The sequence below is a fragment of the Tamandua tetradactyla genome, chromosome 15 (assembly GCF_023851605.1).
Source record: "Tamandua tetradactyla isolate mTamTet1 chromosome 15, mTamTet1.pri, whole genome shotgun sequence".
Lineage (NCBI taxonomy): Eukaryota > Metazoa > Chordata > Mammalia > Pilosa > Myrmecophagidae > Tamandua > Tamandua tetradactyla.
Genome location: NC_135341.1, coordinates 20,352,613 through 20,366,218, shown reverse-complemented (window position 1 = coordinate 20,366,218; position 13,606 = coordinate 20,352,613). Strand labels below are relative to the sequence as shown.

The 13,606-nt window shown below is 41.2% G+C and overlaps 1 protein-coding gene across 3 annotated transcripts in view; it reads right to left on the bottom strand.

Moving 5' to 3' along the window:
* PRICKLE2 (prickle planar cell polarity protein 2) overlaps positions 1-13,606 on the bottom strand; it is a 338,707-nt gene that overhangs the window by 147,619 nt on the left and 177,482 nt on the right. Inside the window, exon 1 of one of the 3 annotated variants that reach the window (XM_077128781.1) lies at positions 3,582-9,759. The exons of the other annotated variants lie outside the window; for them this stretch is intronic. The gene's annotated coding sequence lies outside the window, so the exon portion shown is untranslated. Of the gene's footprint in view, positions 1-3,581; positions 9,760-13,606 lie in introns of those variants that run through there. 3 annotated transcript variants of the gene reach the window in all.

The following is a 13,606-nucleotide window of genomic DNA, read 5'->3' as shown; positions in this document are numbered from 1 at the left end:
GTAAAACAGAGATGATCACTGCATCTACCCATAAGGTTGTTGGGAGGATTTTAAGATGATAATGCACAAAAATCAAACTGTGTCTCAACAGAGAGTCCAAGGTCCCACCTGGGATACTTCTTAAAATGCAGATACCAGATTTTACCACAAACCTTCTGAAACAGATTCTTAAAGGATATTCTTAATCACAGTTAAGTCTGAGAAAGAATGATAAATGTATTTGGTCTGTGTGGCAAACACCCAGTAAGTTAACAGTTATTCTGTTTATTACTATTATCATTTACAATAAGCAGAAGTGAGACCTTTTCTCCAAGTTTTGGTAGTTGACAGTGTAACAGTGTGAAAACAATTAACAGCACTGAATTCTATATGTGAGTGTGGTTAAAGGAGAAATTTTAGGTTGTATATATGAAACTAGCATAAAAAAATCCATAGAAATGTATAACACAGGCTGAACCCTAAATTAAACCATGGGTTCTAGTTAACAGAACAGTGGGTTCTAGTTAACAGAACAGTTGTAAGACTGTGCTTTCACCAATCGTAACAAATGTACTACATCAATGCAAGTGTTAAGAGTAGGGTGGTATATGGGAATCCTGTTATTTTATGCATGGTTGTTCTATAAACCCACAACTTCTCTTATTTAAAAAAAAAAAAAAGTCAAATGTGAAGCAATTCTCAAGGGCCTCTGGGCCAAAGCTGCAGGGAAATCATTCATGAGTTTTCCCAAACATCAAATCCCACAGTATCTACAGCTGTTTCCTTCACAGCCCCGACATCTTCCACTCTTCTGGAAGATGTCGATACATAATTTTTGCAAAAAACGAGTCCTCTTCTGCTTGTCACTCAGAGCAGCAGGATATGAAAAAAGAATGTCACCAAAAAACTGCAGGGAAATCAAATGCTAAGCATCCAGGAAAAAGAATCCCTTGCCATTTAGATTTTGAGGGGGGAAAAAATTTCTATCAAAGAAACTTTTTTCAAATATTACATTTAAACTCTCAATACAATTTCCATGAAGTTTCCTTATATTCAACCAGCATCCCTGTTCTGTGTTTTGGTAGCTAAAAAAAAATATTCTTTCTGCCTCTTCACACTGACACTGGCACATCACCCTGCATTTACATTCACCTAGAGCTCTCCTATTTTATCATGCAGCTAGGAAGTGCTTGCTGTGGCTGGGTACCTTTCAGGCAGAAATAAGAAAAAACAACTTGGGGAGTTACACACCTGAGGTTTGGTTTTCCTCATTATTAGAACCCACAGATTTCTGTAAGCACAACAACTCCCAAACACCTCACAGCCTCCCTCAGCTGCCCCACAGTCTCCTAATGGCCCATTCTCCACCTTGCTAATGCACTTTAAGGTAAACCCAACACAGAGCCACTTTGCCTTCTCTGCAAACAGCTCTACAATGACCATAAACGTCACCCCCAGATTGGTGAGCACTAGTTTAAACCTTCCCATCTCTCTCATTCCTCAAGACAGCTGTGTCCCTAAGGATAGCAGTCGTGGCTTAAAGGAAATCTCAGGAAAAGGAGCCAAGAGCTTTTCCTGTTGAACAAGGTGGGAGGAGGCTAGCGGGGAAGTGGACTCGATAAAACTGTCTAAAAAAAATAAGTTTCATCTTAAAGAACTCATGAAAAGAATGAGAGAGTCATTTCAGTTTCTTAAATAAAAAAAATAAAAGGCTTGTTGACGGAGGGGCTTGAAAGACTGGGAGAGGCTGAGAGTGTCACTGCAGCAAAACTGCCTAGTAACAGAGCTTTCTTGCATTACACCCAAAGCTGTGTACCATCTGGGGCTGATTCAGGAAAATACTCAAAACTCCTGGTAATTTCCTGCAGACAGGACGTTTAATCATCTCCAAGCCTCCACCGCAAAAGGAAAAGGAGGGGGGGGGGGACCTAAATCAAATGATTCACACTCTTAAAATGAATCTGCCTTCAGAACAAGAACTGTTTTCCACTTTTGAAAAGCAGCCACGAATTGTTATTCTAACAAAGTGTTCCTTTCCTCCAAATAGAAATAAAAGTCGCTCAAGAAGGGCTTGTACTGATTTCTGTCCTGCATTTCTTGAAACTTCCATCCAGTCAACAGTTCCTCCTGGCAGGTTCTCAGAAATCTAGGGAGAACTGGGTAGTCAGTGACTAAGAACACAGGATCAGTTTTATAAGCCTCCCTCCCCTCGCTTCTTGGCCACATGGGAAGATGTTTTATAGTAGGATGAGCAGAATTAGCTGCACATATAAATTCTTCACTGCTCAGCTCACTTGACACCTTTATCTGAATTGCCCAACGGGTGGGGAGATTTGGCAATTGATGATTTGGAAAGGGGAGGCCGAAATTCTCCACAAGTAGTATTTGTTCTGTTTGCACATACAGGACCATGTCTATCTCTCTAATTACTGGAGTTGCACAGGAAAAAAGCATCTGTTTGCAGAATGCAGGGAGCCCAAAGTATACAAATGATTCACACCACCCAAACAACTGCAGATAAAGGCCAGTCCAGCTAACTGAGAGCAGCTAACAACCAAAATAATTTAATAGGGGCGGAAATGGAGTTTGGCAATCCATACATCAGATTTTGCATCAATTTTGGAAAGCATTTCTTCCAGCTGCCTCATCTTCAGAAAAAATTAAACCCTGAACCCTTGCATTAGGCTTCCAACTTCTCACTTGGGTACACACAAATGAGCAGACTGGGGGCAGTGGGGAGGTGGATGGGACGCTGAAATTGCATCTTTTAAACAAATCTACTCCCCACCATCCCTCCAGATTATTTTCATTTAAAAATATCCCAGGATACAGCTGCCCTGGCAACCCAGATTTGCATCATCTCAGTCCTCATTAACTCCTCACTCTCCCAGCAGCTGAGAATCTGCCTTTGGAAACCTGGGAGCGCAGGGTTCCAAAAAACACTCCTCCCCAGTGTTTTCTCCATACTACAGACTCCCCAGTGTGGAGCTAAGGTGGCAGGGACAGGAGGAGGCCCTTCGGCACCCCCCACCCCCACCCCTTCAAGAAAATGGACAAAGCCAAAGCTGCCTAATTTCAGAAATCCACTAAAGAGAAAATAAATGATTTTTTTTAAGTTCTAGGGAAAAAAGCAACTTTTCAATTTTAGGAGATACAAAGTAAAATCTTGCTGGAGACATTAGGAATATTTTTTTGATAGCTTAAGGGGAATGAATAGGTCGTTAGCAATAAATACATTTAAATATTTAAGGAAAACACATTATGATAGATTAAAGATTTTTAAAAAGCAAGTAAGGGAAGTTCAAATGTATTTCCCTAAAAAGTACGAACACAGTAACAACATCATCCCTTCCTTGTGATTATAGCAGTATTACCACTATTGGTTAATAAAGTGGTTGCGCAAAAGCTTGCAAACACTCGGACTAAAACCAGAGCTCATCATCTCCCCAACGTCTGTGTGGCAGGACGCAACTCCCTCAGAGGTTAGTTTCCCAGCTCAAGGCCCCTTTTCCAGGGGAGGGTCGTGAAAACCAGGAGCAGATGTGCCCCTGCGCCCCCCTCGGTGCGCCCCCTGCACGCCCCGACCGTGGGGAGCCACTTACCCGGCTCAACCTCGCATTGCTCCGTCGCTGCGGCGCCTCCGCCGGGGGCCAGATAACCGGCGTGGGGAGGGGGATGAGATAGGGGGACTGGAGACCCAGGGGAAGGGGGTACGGCTGCAGCTCAGGAGCTCAGCTGGGCGTCAGCCGCCAATTGCCTGGAGCCGGGGGTGGGGGTAGGGGCCTGCAGGGGCTCGGCGAGAAGGGGGCAACATGCCCAGCGCAGCAGCCGCTGCTCCGTGCGCAGCTCTGGATCCCGGGTAAATCGCTTGCGTCCCGGGGAGAGAAGCGCCAAGCTCTCGAGGCTGCCTCCCGGCTGCTTAAAGGGACGCCTCCCTACCTCCCGCTCCGTTTATTGGTGAAAATTCTGAGCCACAGGCCAATCCTAGGCCTGTTCCCAAATTGAGATTTCAATCAAGGGAGCTACTGCTTTAAAATTAGAAAGAGCTGAGGGGGGCGGGATGGGAGGACTCAGCCACCTTTCAGAAGCATTAGGACACAGGCTCCCAGGCCCTTCCTCGCAGAGGTTCTGACAGCTGGCAGTGGCTGGAAGAGCAAGATTATATTGTGCAGAGCCCACAAGGTAGAAGGGGGACATGCTGGACTCTGCCTACATCCCTCTCCTCCATACCTGCCCCCCAACTCATTCTACATCCTTCAGCGTGCATCCATTTCATTATAAATGAAGGAGGCCTTCCATGCCCTGCTCCAACCTATGTGCTCCTAAAGCCCCCTGTTCTCCCCACTGCCAGACACTCATCATGCTTACACTTTCTTGTTTAATCTCTTTCCTTTACACTGGACGTTCTACCAGGGTAGGGATGCTGATGTCTCTTGTCACTGCTAACTGTACCACTCCACATATGGCACATATTAGCTTTCAGTCAATATTTGTTCATTGAATGAATGAATGGATGGCTAAATGAATAAATGAACCCTGACATATGCCCTATGTTGGTTGTGACAATACAAACGTTAATTAGGAGGCAGTGGTCAAGAGTTCAGGCATTGATTTCAGATAAGTTGGCATTCAAATAGAGCCTCTGCCTCTCACTAATCATGTAACCTTGAGCTTCAGTTTCCTTGTCCATATAGCAAGATCATGAAGCCTACCATCTCATGGGGTTGTTGTAAAGCTCTGCATAAGCTTGGGCCTGTACCAGAAGAGGTAGTCAACAGCAGCTGTTGTTATTAGTGAAATTAAAATACATTTGCTTGAGACTGGAACTAAACCTGACTGCCAGTTTGACTTCTTTATGGATACACATTCATTCATGAAACAAATCTGAATTAAGTGCTGACTCCACATCAGGCCCCATGCCAGGTCTTTCTATATAGTCACAGAAAGAAAAAGAGACATGCAATGAACTCCAAGATAGATCATTAGGTAGAGTGCAGTGGGTGAAACATATTGCCATCCATGTAAATAAATCTGCAACTACTGTGCACACATCTATATGCTGTATAGATAGATAAAATGCTTATAGGACTATGCCTAAGGAAGTGGTAAGGTATCATTTCCGGCAAGGCAGACTGGGCGACAGGGCAGATCTAAGATGGGAAGGAGTCTATTAGTTCCCCATATATCCTTAGGTATTATTTGAATGTCTTACCATGAGCTTATAATAAGCAAGTGATTCTGGCAAGATGGTAGATGGTAATGTCCTGAAATTTTCAAACCTTCAACCACCTAAACATGCTAGATAAAATACAAGAAAAATTCCTTTGAATAACTTCAAATGGCTAGCTGACACACAAGAAAGGAAGGAAAATACCAGGCACTAGAAATAAAGAGGTAAGCATGGGAACTCATTCTGTGGCTCCAGGGTGGAAGAAAAAGGGGATGGTGGCAGCGTAAGGGCTTGTCTTGAGACTGGGGGCTTGAGCTTTCAGGCCCTTGAAGGAGAGAAGACAAGTCCTTGGGAGAAGGAGAAGCAGGAAGTTGTTATAAGACTCTGAAGAAGTCTTAGAGTCGCCAAGAACACTTAGGTCGCCAAGTGGTCCAACAAAACTCGTGGGTCTCTACCTGTGTTCTGGGTGGGAGGGAAAAGTTTCACCCGAGAACTGGAATCCCTAAACCTGCGCCTTTCTTAGGTTTGGGGTATGAATTTATACTAAAGGCAGAATCAGGAAGCTCTGGCTGAAAAATTAATGTTAAAATTGGTCCTGTTCATGAAATGTCTGGAATGTTTCTTAGAAGCAAATGAAAAATTTCCCAGGAGAGCCACTCTCATAACCCAGGTTACAACCAGCTCAGCAAGCCTGAGCTCCCCATAATGAATTACAGAACGCACAAGGAAACTGCCAATCACAAGTCAACAAATAAGAGGATTAGAGCCTCAAGAATTAAAGGTCATAAAACAACAATCTGAAAATTGAAACCCTCAAAAAGAAAAGGAAAAAAACAAGACATGGTGACTACCCCTCTACATAGAGTCACTGAAATTAAAATCTCAATGACTACGTTAAACAGAAGATTAGATTCTGGTGAAGAGAAGAATACAGATCTCAGGACATTACACAAAATGAAGCATAAAATGATAAAAGAGTTGAAAAATATGAAAGAGAGGCTAAGAGATATGGAGGATAGAATGAGAAGGTCATATCTACTAGGAGTACTATAGGCTGTGTTTGAACATGTAAGGACTGAGAATTTTCTAGAACTGATAAAACATACACACAGATTCAAGAAGCACAAGGTATCTCAAGCAGAACAAATAAGCATAAGGACATTTGCATGTATTAATTATTCATAAAAGTACAGTTAATAAAAAACTGAAGTGGGGGAAAAAAGAAACAGCTTTAATGCAATGCCAGAGGTAAGCAGAAGGCCCTTAGTACAGAACAGAGGCAGCTTCTGCCATTCCACATTTGGAGCTGGAACATGTTTCCCTGCGTCTTTCATCCCCAAATAGAATGAATTCCAAACTATAGTAAGTTCCTGAAGGCACAGCCATACATTACATGTGGTGCCCAGGTACTGCGGCAAAGTGGCAAACATTTCCTGGGAAAGATGTGTTCATTCAGCCGACAAGCAAAAGTGGCAAAGTAAGCAGAGGCCCTGTCCTCAAGGATCTTACAGTCAGTTGGTAGAGTCCTTCCCAGGACACTATAAACTGCTAAGGAAACACAGAAGACAACCCTGTCAACCAGCCTTGAGGGAGAGGTGGTACCTCAGGGAAGGTTTCCTGGAGCAAGTAACATCTGCACTGAGATAGCTGGTACCTTTATGGAAAAAGACAGTAGAGTTAAGCCTCACTTTGAATCCCAGTTCTGTCACTTCAAATCTTGTGACTTTGGCCGAGTTATATAACTTCTTCAAGCTTCATTTATCTCATCAGTAAAATGGAATACACATCACTAATCTTGGGGTTGTTTTGAGGCTTAGGTATAATATATTTAAAGCAGTTAGCAGAATGCCTGAACTATAATGGATTTTCACTAAATCAGTGACCAGTATTATCATTAGGTGGAATCAAGTGCCTGGGCAGAAAAAAAAAATCCGTCTTGTATGATAAGATGATTTTTTTTTTTTAAAGATAAAGACAGAGGCTCCAGTATAGTTTCATGAAACTGTCATCAGAAATATGAAATGGTTATTGAGTATCTCCCACGTAAAAGGCACATTATTGGGTCATCAATACAGAGTTATTGGTCCTGATCCTTTCCATAAAGGAACTTAAAATCTACTTACTCAAAATAACTAATAAAGGCTGCATATGTTAAGTGTCAAATAAGTGAGTCTCTCTACTGTTCAATCCTGAAATCATACAGAATTCCTATCCGTATTATTAAACTTTCAGATTCTCAACCACACATCAAGTTGAAATAATCCAGACTTAAGCAGGGGAAGGATTAAATGGTTCCTTCCCAGTATTACTCAATAGGTCTGTGAAGGCTAGAAGAGAAAACTAGTAAATTCCAACCCATGATGCCAAATTGTTGGCCTTTGCAACTGCTCAGAGGATAGGAACACAAAGTGATCTAGCCAATCTGGAGGAATGGCCTGAATTAAAGTGAATGAAATTCAATAATGACAAGGGTTGTGCCTGCCCTTTGGAAGAAGCACTCAATTGTGCAGTCTGAGAGGAAAGAATTGGCCAAGGACATGCATGTTTTTTCACTCATTCCTTCATGCACCATTTAACAAACATTTACATAGTGCCTACTCTGAGAAAAGGTTTACCTTACAGACTGAATAAAGATGGGAAACATGAATAAAACATGATGCCTGCCTTCAAGAAGCATAAACTACAGTGATCTGAAATCTTCAACTGAAATTGCCCACCCCCTCCGACCTCTTTCCTTCTATCACCCAATGGCTAGTGAACCTTTGGCAAAGCAACTCAGTATACAAGGCATACATTAGCGAACTCTGAAGATTGAATACCGTCTTGTTTCAGAATGACAAATAGATTTCATTTTGGGGGGATAACACTGATTGATTAGTAGTGGCTTGCTCGGGCGCTGACTTGACAAGAAGTCTGAGGCTGGTTTTGGCAAGAACGCATGCTGTGATTGATTAGTGATGTCTGCCTGTGGATGGAGAAGGAGTGACAGCACTAGTGCTGTAAATGTGACATCCTCCATCTAATCCAACCCCCTCATTCCACAGATGAGAAAACAGAATAGATAATTCTTTCCTCCTGCAGCATTTTGCATTCAGCAACACTATCAGGGGCAACCGAGGAGAACTTCCATATCTGAAATGTTGCTGAGAGAGAAAAAAATCTATAGCTTAGAATATTTTTGATGAGCTTTTAAGATATGGGCACCAATCCTTTAGCAGCAAGCTGTCCTGTTGAAATGCAGAGAACTACCAACTTCATTCTCCTGGTTAACTACATAATGCGCATTCCCCACCCCCTCCCTTAAGAGTACAAGAAAGCCTAATGCTTGGGATTTAAAATGCACTGCAGGACAGAAATGTCTATAACGTGATACATTTCAGAACTACAAAATGGATAAATACACAGAATAGCAACTAACTTGTTATTTAAGAAAACACGAAGATTATCTCATTTTATTGTATTAAATGGTACAGATACTACCAGGCAAAGGATGAAAAAGGCAAGCCCTTATTTCTTTTCATACAAAAACTTTATATCCTGGGCAACCTGTGATGCTAACTAAGGAGATAAGGTGTTCCCATGCCTGTCCATCAACACTCACAACCACCACCTAGCCCAATCACAGGCTCAATAGCTGCAAAGGACAGAATCGTACAATGGACAACAGGTAAGTGGCCAGTCCAACCCCAGCCTAATTCAGATACAAAGAACAAACTGCAGCATTTGATTAATGTATCAGCTCTTCTGTCATGCCAACTGCAAAACGAATCTTATGGAAAACTAACTCCTTGAGAAGCAGCTCTAATTAATTCAGTTATATAAATTCCAATAAAAATTTGGGAGGAGGGGATAAGAGAGAGAACGAGAAAGTGAGAGCAAGAGGAAGAAGAGAAAGAAGAGGAGAAGGAAAGGGTGAGGGGAGGAGGGAGAAGTAGAGAGAGGAAGAGGAGGGGAAATGGGGGGGGAGAATGAATGAGAGACTATTAATAGGATACTCTGGAGACCATTAGGCTTACCTTGAAACCTTAAAAGTTCTGTTCTGAATCAAGATGACAGAAACATATTTATATTTCAGTCACATGCAGTTGAAGAGCTTACTTTAGGTAAGTTCTTAAAAGGTGATCAATTTTGAACTCTTTATTGCATAAAGTGGTCAGACTAGTCCTTCCTCCAACTCTCACATCTGTCACTGGCTTACCATCTTAAGGACTTCTGCCAAATCTGCTTTTACAAAGTACCATGTTCATGATTTGTCATACTGAGTATATTTTATATTATTATTTAAAATGAATAAACAAATAGTGGTACATCCTAATGATGGAATGCTACTCAGCAATGAAAAGGAATGAATTACTTATATGTACAAATCATGGATGAATTATGTTAAGTGAAAGAAGCCAGACTGAAAAGGCTACATACCCTATGATTCCATTATACGACATTCCAGGAAAGGCAGTAGTTGCGGTGGTTGGGTATAGGAACTGGAATTGGGTAACATGAGAACATTTTGCTGGAATGGAAATCATCAGTATCTTAAGCATGGGGATGGTCACATGACTGCATTTGTAAAAACTTATGAAACCATAAACTGAAGAGTGAATTTTACTGTATGCAAATATAAAAGTAGAAAAAAAAAACCTTAAAACCATCCCTATATCCTTTTGTTTTTTATTACTACTGTTGTAAATAGTTTCCTTTTATCATATTTGTTTTTATAAAGATATTTAACAAGTTACTGAAAAAAAATTAACTAAGAATGTGGCCTGCCAAAGGCTAGGAACCTAAGGTTGCTCTTTCTTCCTTAAAAAGGGAGATGAGCAAGTTTTAGAGAAGTGATAACTCTAGCCTTCAAATGAGACTTTCTTGACGTCTCACAAAGTTTAGAAGAATGAAAAGAGAATATTTTTTGATGACCTGTTATCTAGTGTTTTTTAATGAATTGACCCTGCACCACCTAAAACCTTCTCACACCTTGGAAAATACTGCTGTAGAATGGAAACTCCATGAGGGAAGGGATTTCATCTGTCTCATTCTTCACAGCATCCTCAGCACCTAACATACCAAGCACTTGATACATATTTATAAAATATGCGAAAGAAATCTTCAGTACTGTGTACCTGCACCCCAGCCCTCCAGGAGAAAGAACTCATTAATTCCTCTGTGCGTCACTGGACAGGCTGCTTAATGATTGGGTTCTTTCTTTCTTTTTTTTTTTTTGCACGGGCAGGCACTGAGAATCGAACTCAGCAGGCGAGAACTCTGCCTCTGAGCCACTCTGGCCCACCCCATGATTGGGTTCTTTATAGTAAGGCTGACAGACCTACCTTCCAATACGGAGCCCAAAGAACAAGTCCAGCACTTCTTCCACTTGACATCCTTTAAAAATCTTGTATCAACCTAGTTCTAATAGCTGTTTCTCATGGGATACGGCTTCCAAACCCTTTTACCACCCCAGCCACTCAAAATGTGACACCCCAATGAAAGAATTATTGTCAATTTTATTAAAGATAGTGACATTATAGCTATGGAAAAAAAAATCCCTTTTTTTCAGAGAAACATGCTTTTATATGTAAAGGTAAATATGTCTGAAATTTTCTTGAAAATGCTAAAGGAGGAGGGAGGAACAGAGGGAGGGAGGGTAAACAAAAAGAATCAAAGGGATACAGCAAACAGAAAATCCTTGGTAATTGTTAAATCTGTTAAACAGGGGTTCAATGTACTATTCTTTCTACATTTGAGTATGTTTGAAACTTCTTTTAATTATAAAAACTTCCAAACATGATATAACTAGGCAGGGTAGAGGGGGGTTTAACCATTCTCATTCTTTTTTTTTTTTTTTTAACCATTCTCATTCTTGACACTATGATGCAAAAATTTTATTAATGCAATTCATGCTGAGCTGTTGACCACAACCTGTTTAGCGTGCATGCCATTTTCTCATCTCAACGCCCCTACTCCATCGCTCATTAGACTCCATCTACTTTTTTCAATATCTGGGTAGGTGGGTGATAAGGTTCAAGTGCGGGTCTGTTAATGTTCTTATTTAAATTTTTATTCAGTCCATCACCCCAATTTGTCCAGATATTTGGGATCCTCAATCTGCCTCCCACCACCATGCACGATCTAGTCTATCTGCTGCCAAATGTTGGACTATGACTCTCTACTTAAGAACCACTTGGGGATTTTGTCAGTTCTGCAGATTCCTGGGCCCATCCCTGGAGATGTAAATCCATCGTGTTTGGAACAGGACCCAGCACTTGCATTTTTAAAGCTTTCTCAAAATCAAACTAACGTATTCATTATTTCTCTATTATTAAGTAAAAAACAAACTGTTGAGTGGCATCCAAAAACTGAGTACAATACTTCAACTACATTTGAAGAAGGGGAGAAAGAAATATCTATATTACCTCAAACTGACTACATCTAAGTTGAAAAAGTAAGCTTTCCAGTTCACAGGGTAAACTGATGACTCTCAAGCTTTTAAGAGCATTTCTAGAAAAGGTGGTTTTTATGGGTATGAGCTTCTGGTATTAGCATTTTCACTTTCTTGGCCTAAATCTTGATACCATTTTTCCTGATGGCTGTGAGGGCCATTTTTGACCCTGTATATTTATACATATTACTTTGGATATTAAAGTCACATATAAACATGATGACCTGTACCCACTGGTATTTTTTAAAAGTTAGTTAATCAAATCAAGAGTTAGGAAAACAAGGAAGCACCCATGCAAATGGATGCTTCCTCCCACTCTGCTTTCACAGGAATTCTCTCACTTTATCTTTGCAACAACCCTCTGAAATAGGGACTATGAAGATTTGCATTTCTCAGGGGAGGAAACTGAGGCACAGAAAAATTAAGTGATCTGCCTATGATAACACAGCTTATCTGACAGGGAGGGGATTCAAACCCAGGTAGTCCTGTGTACAGATCCCTGAGCTGTATGAGTCACTATAGTCAATCTATAGGGCAACTCCTACTCATGAGAAACAGGGAAAAGAAAGGTAGAAAGGAAACAGAATGAATCATAGTTGACTTCTATAAACTTTTCATGTGTTCATACATTTATTTTATGTGTTCATTCATTTAGTTCCCATTTTCTAGATGGGAGCTAAGCAAAGTGCTGGTAATAAGCTCCAGGAACATAGATGTAAAAAAGACACATTTCACACTCGAGAGGAACTTACAGTCTGGATGGAAGAGAGACAGATCTATGTTATACCTGCTACGTGAAACAAAGCATCAAGGGCCTGGATATGAAGAAGTGCTGCAAAAGTAGTAGAGCGCATGCCTTGGCCCCTGTAAAGCAATGTCAATGGCAAGTTTTAAAGAGTGAGTAGGAATTCCTGAGATGGAAAAAGGGAGAAGTACAGTCAGGATGGGCAAAATTATGGAGACTTAAAGAGATGCAGGAAAGAGAAACATTTAGTAAAGCTAATCAACCTTGGCACTATTGACCTTTGGGACCAGTTATTTCCTTGTGGGGCCTCTGCTGGGCATGTAGGCTGTTTAACAGCACCTCCAACCTCTACCCATTGGATGCCAGAAGCACCCCATCTCCAACTGCAACAATGAAAAATGTCTCCAGATACTTCCAAGGGTGTATAGGCAGCAGAATCATCCCACTGGACCCACTGAACTGGTGAGGAAGCTTGCATGTATGTATGAAAGAAGAGAAGGATGAGAAGGAAAGCGTTTGCCAGTGACTAAAAGAAGCACACCGAGGAAGGCTGGGTCAAGATCATAATAAAAATACGCTATTCAGGCCCCTCACATGCCTAAGACACCATCTGGCCACCCTGAAGCTCATTTCCTTTGCAACAGTCTCCTCCCAACCCCAGGCAGTACACACAATCCACATGAGAAGTCATTCCTTTGGTAATTACTTTGGTAACTGGCTTTGACATTTATGCCCTCTATTTGACATTAATGTTTATGTGATGGGCAGAATTCTGAAATGATCCCCAAGACTCCAGCCCCGGGTGCACCCACACCTTCTCCTGGTAATCCAATTAACATTGACCTAGGTGGCCACTGTTAGCTGAGGGAAAGCCAGGCTATTTAAAGTTCCCCACAAAGCTCTACCCTCTCTCATACTGATTTTGCTGCCCCAAACACTTTTCTTTTTGTGAAGTCTCATAATGATATATTTTAATCCTGTCCACCATTGTATATTTCTGTATAGTTGCATTTTTTTTCATTTACCCTTTGTCTCCCATCTCCCTGCAAAAATCAGCATTTGGAAGGCAGGAGTCATATATTACAGCTGTGCTTGAGTTTCTCACAATGCCCATAATAGTGCTAAGTCCATTGTAGACACTTGAGTCATTACTGATTGACCTCACCTCATTTTGGGTATAGAGGGAGAAGAACTATTGGATGATACTGCCAAAACTCACATTATGATTGAACTGACTTGGAGCAACATGCTGACATTCAAAAGAACCATTTATGATCCA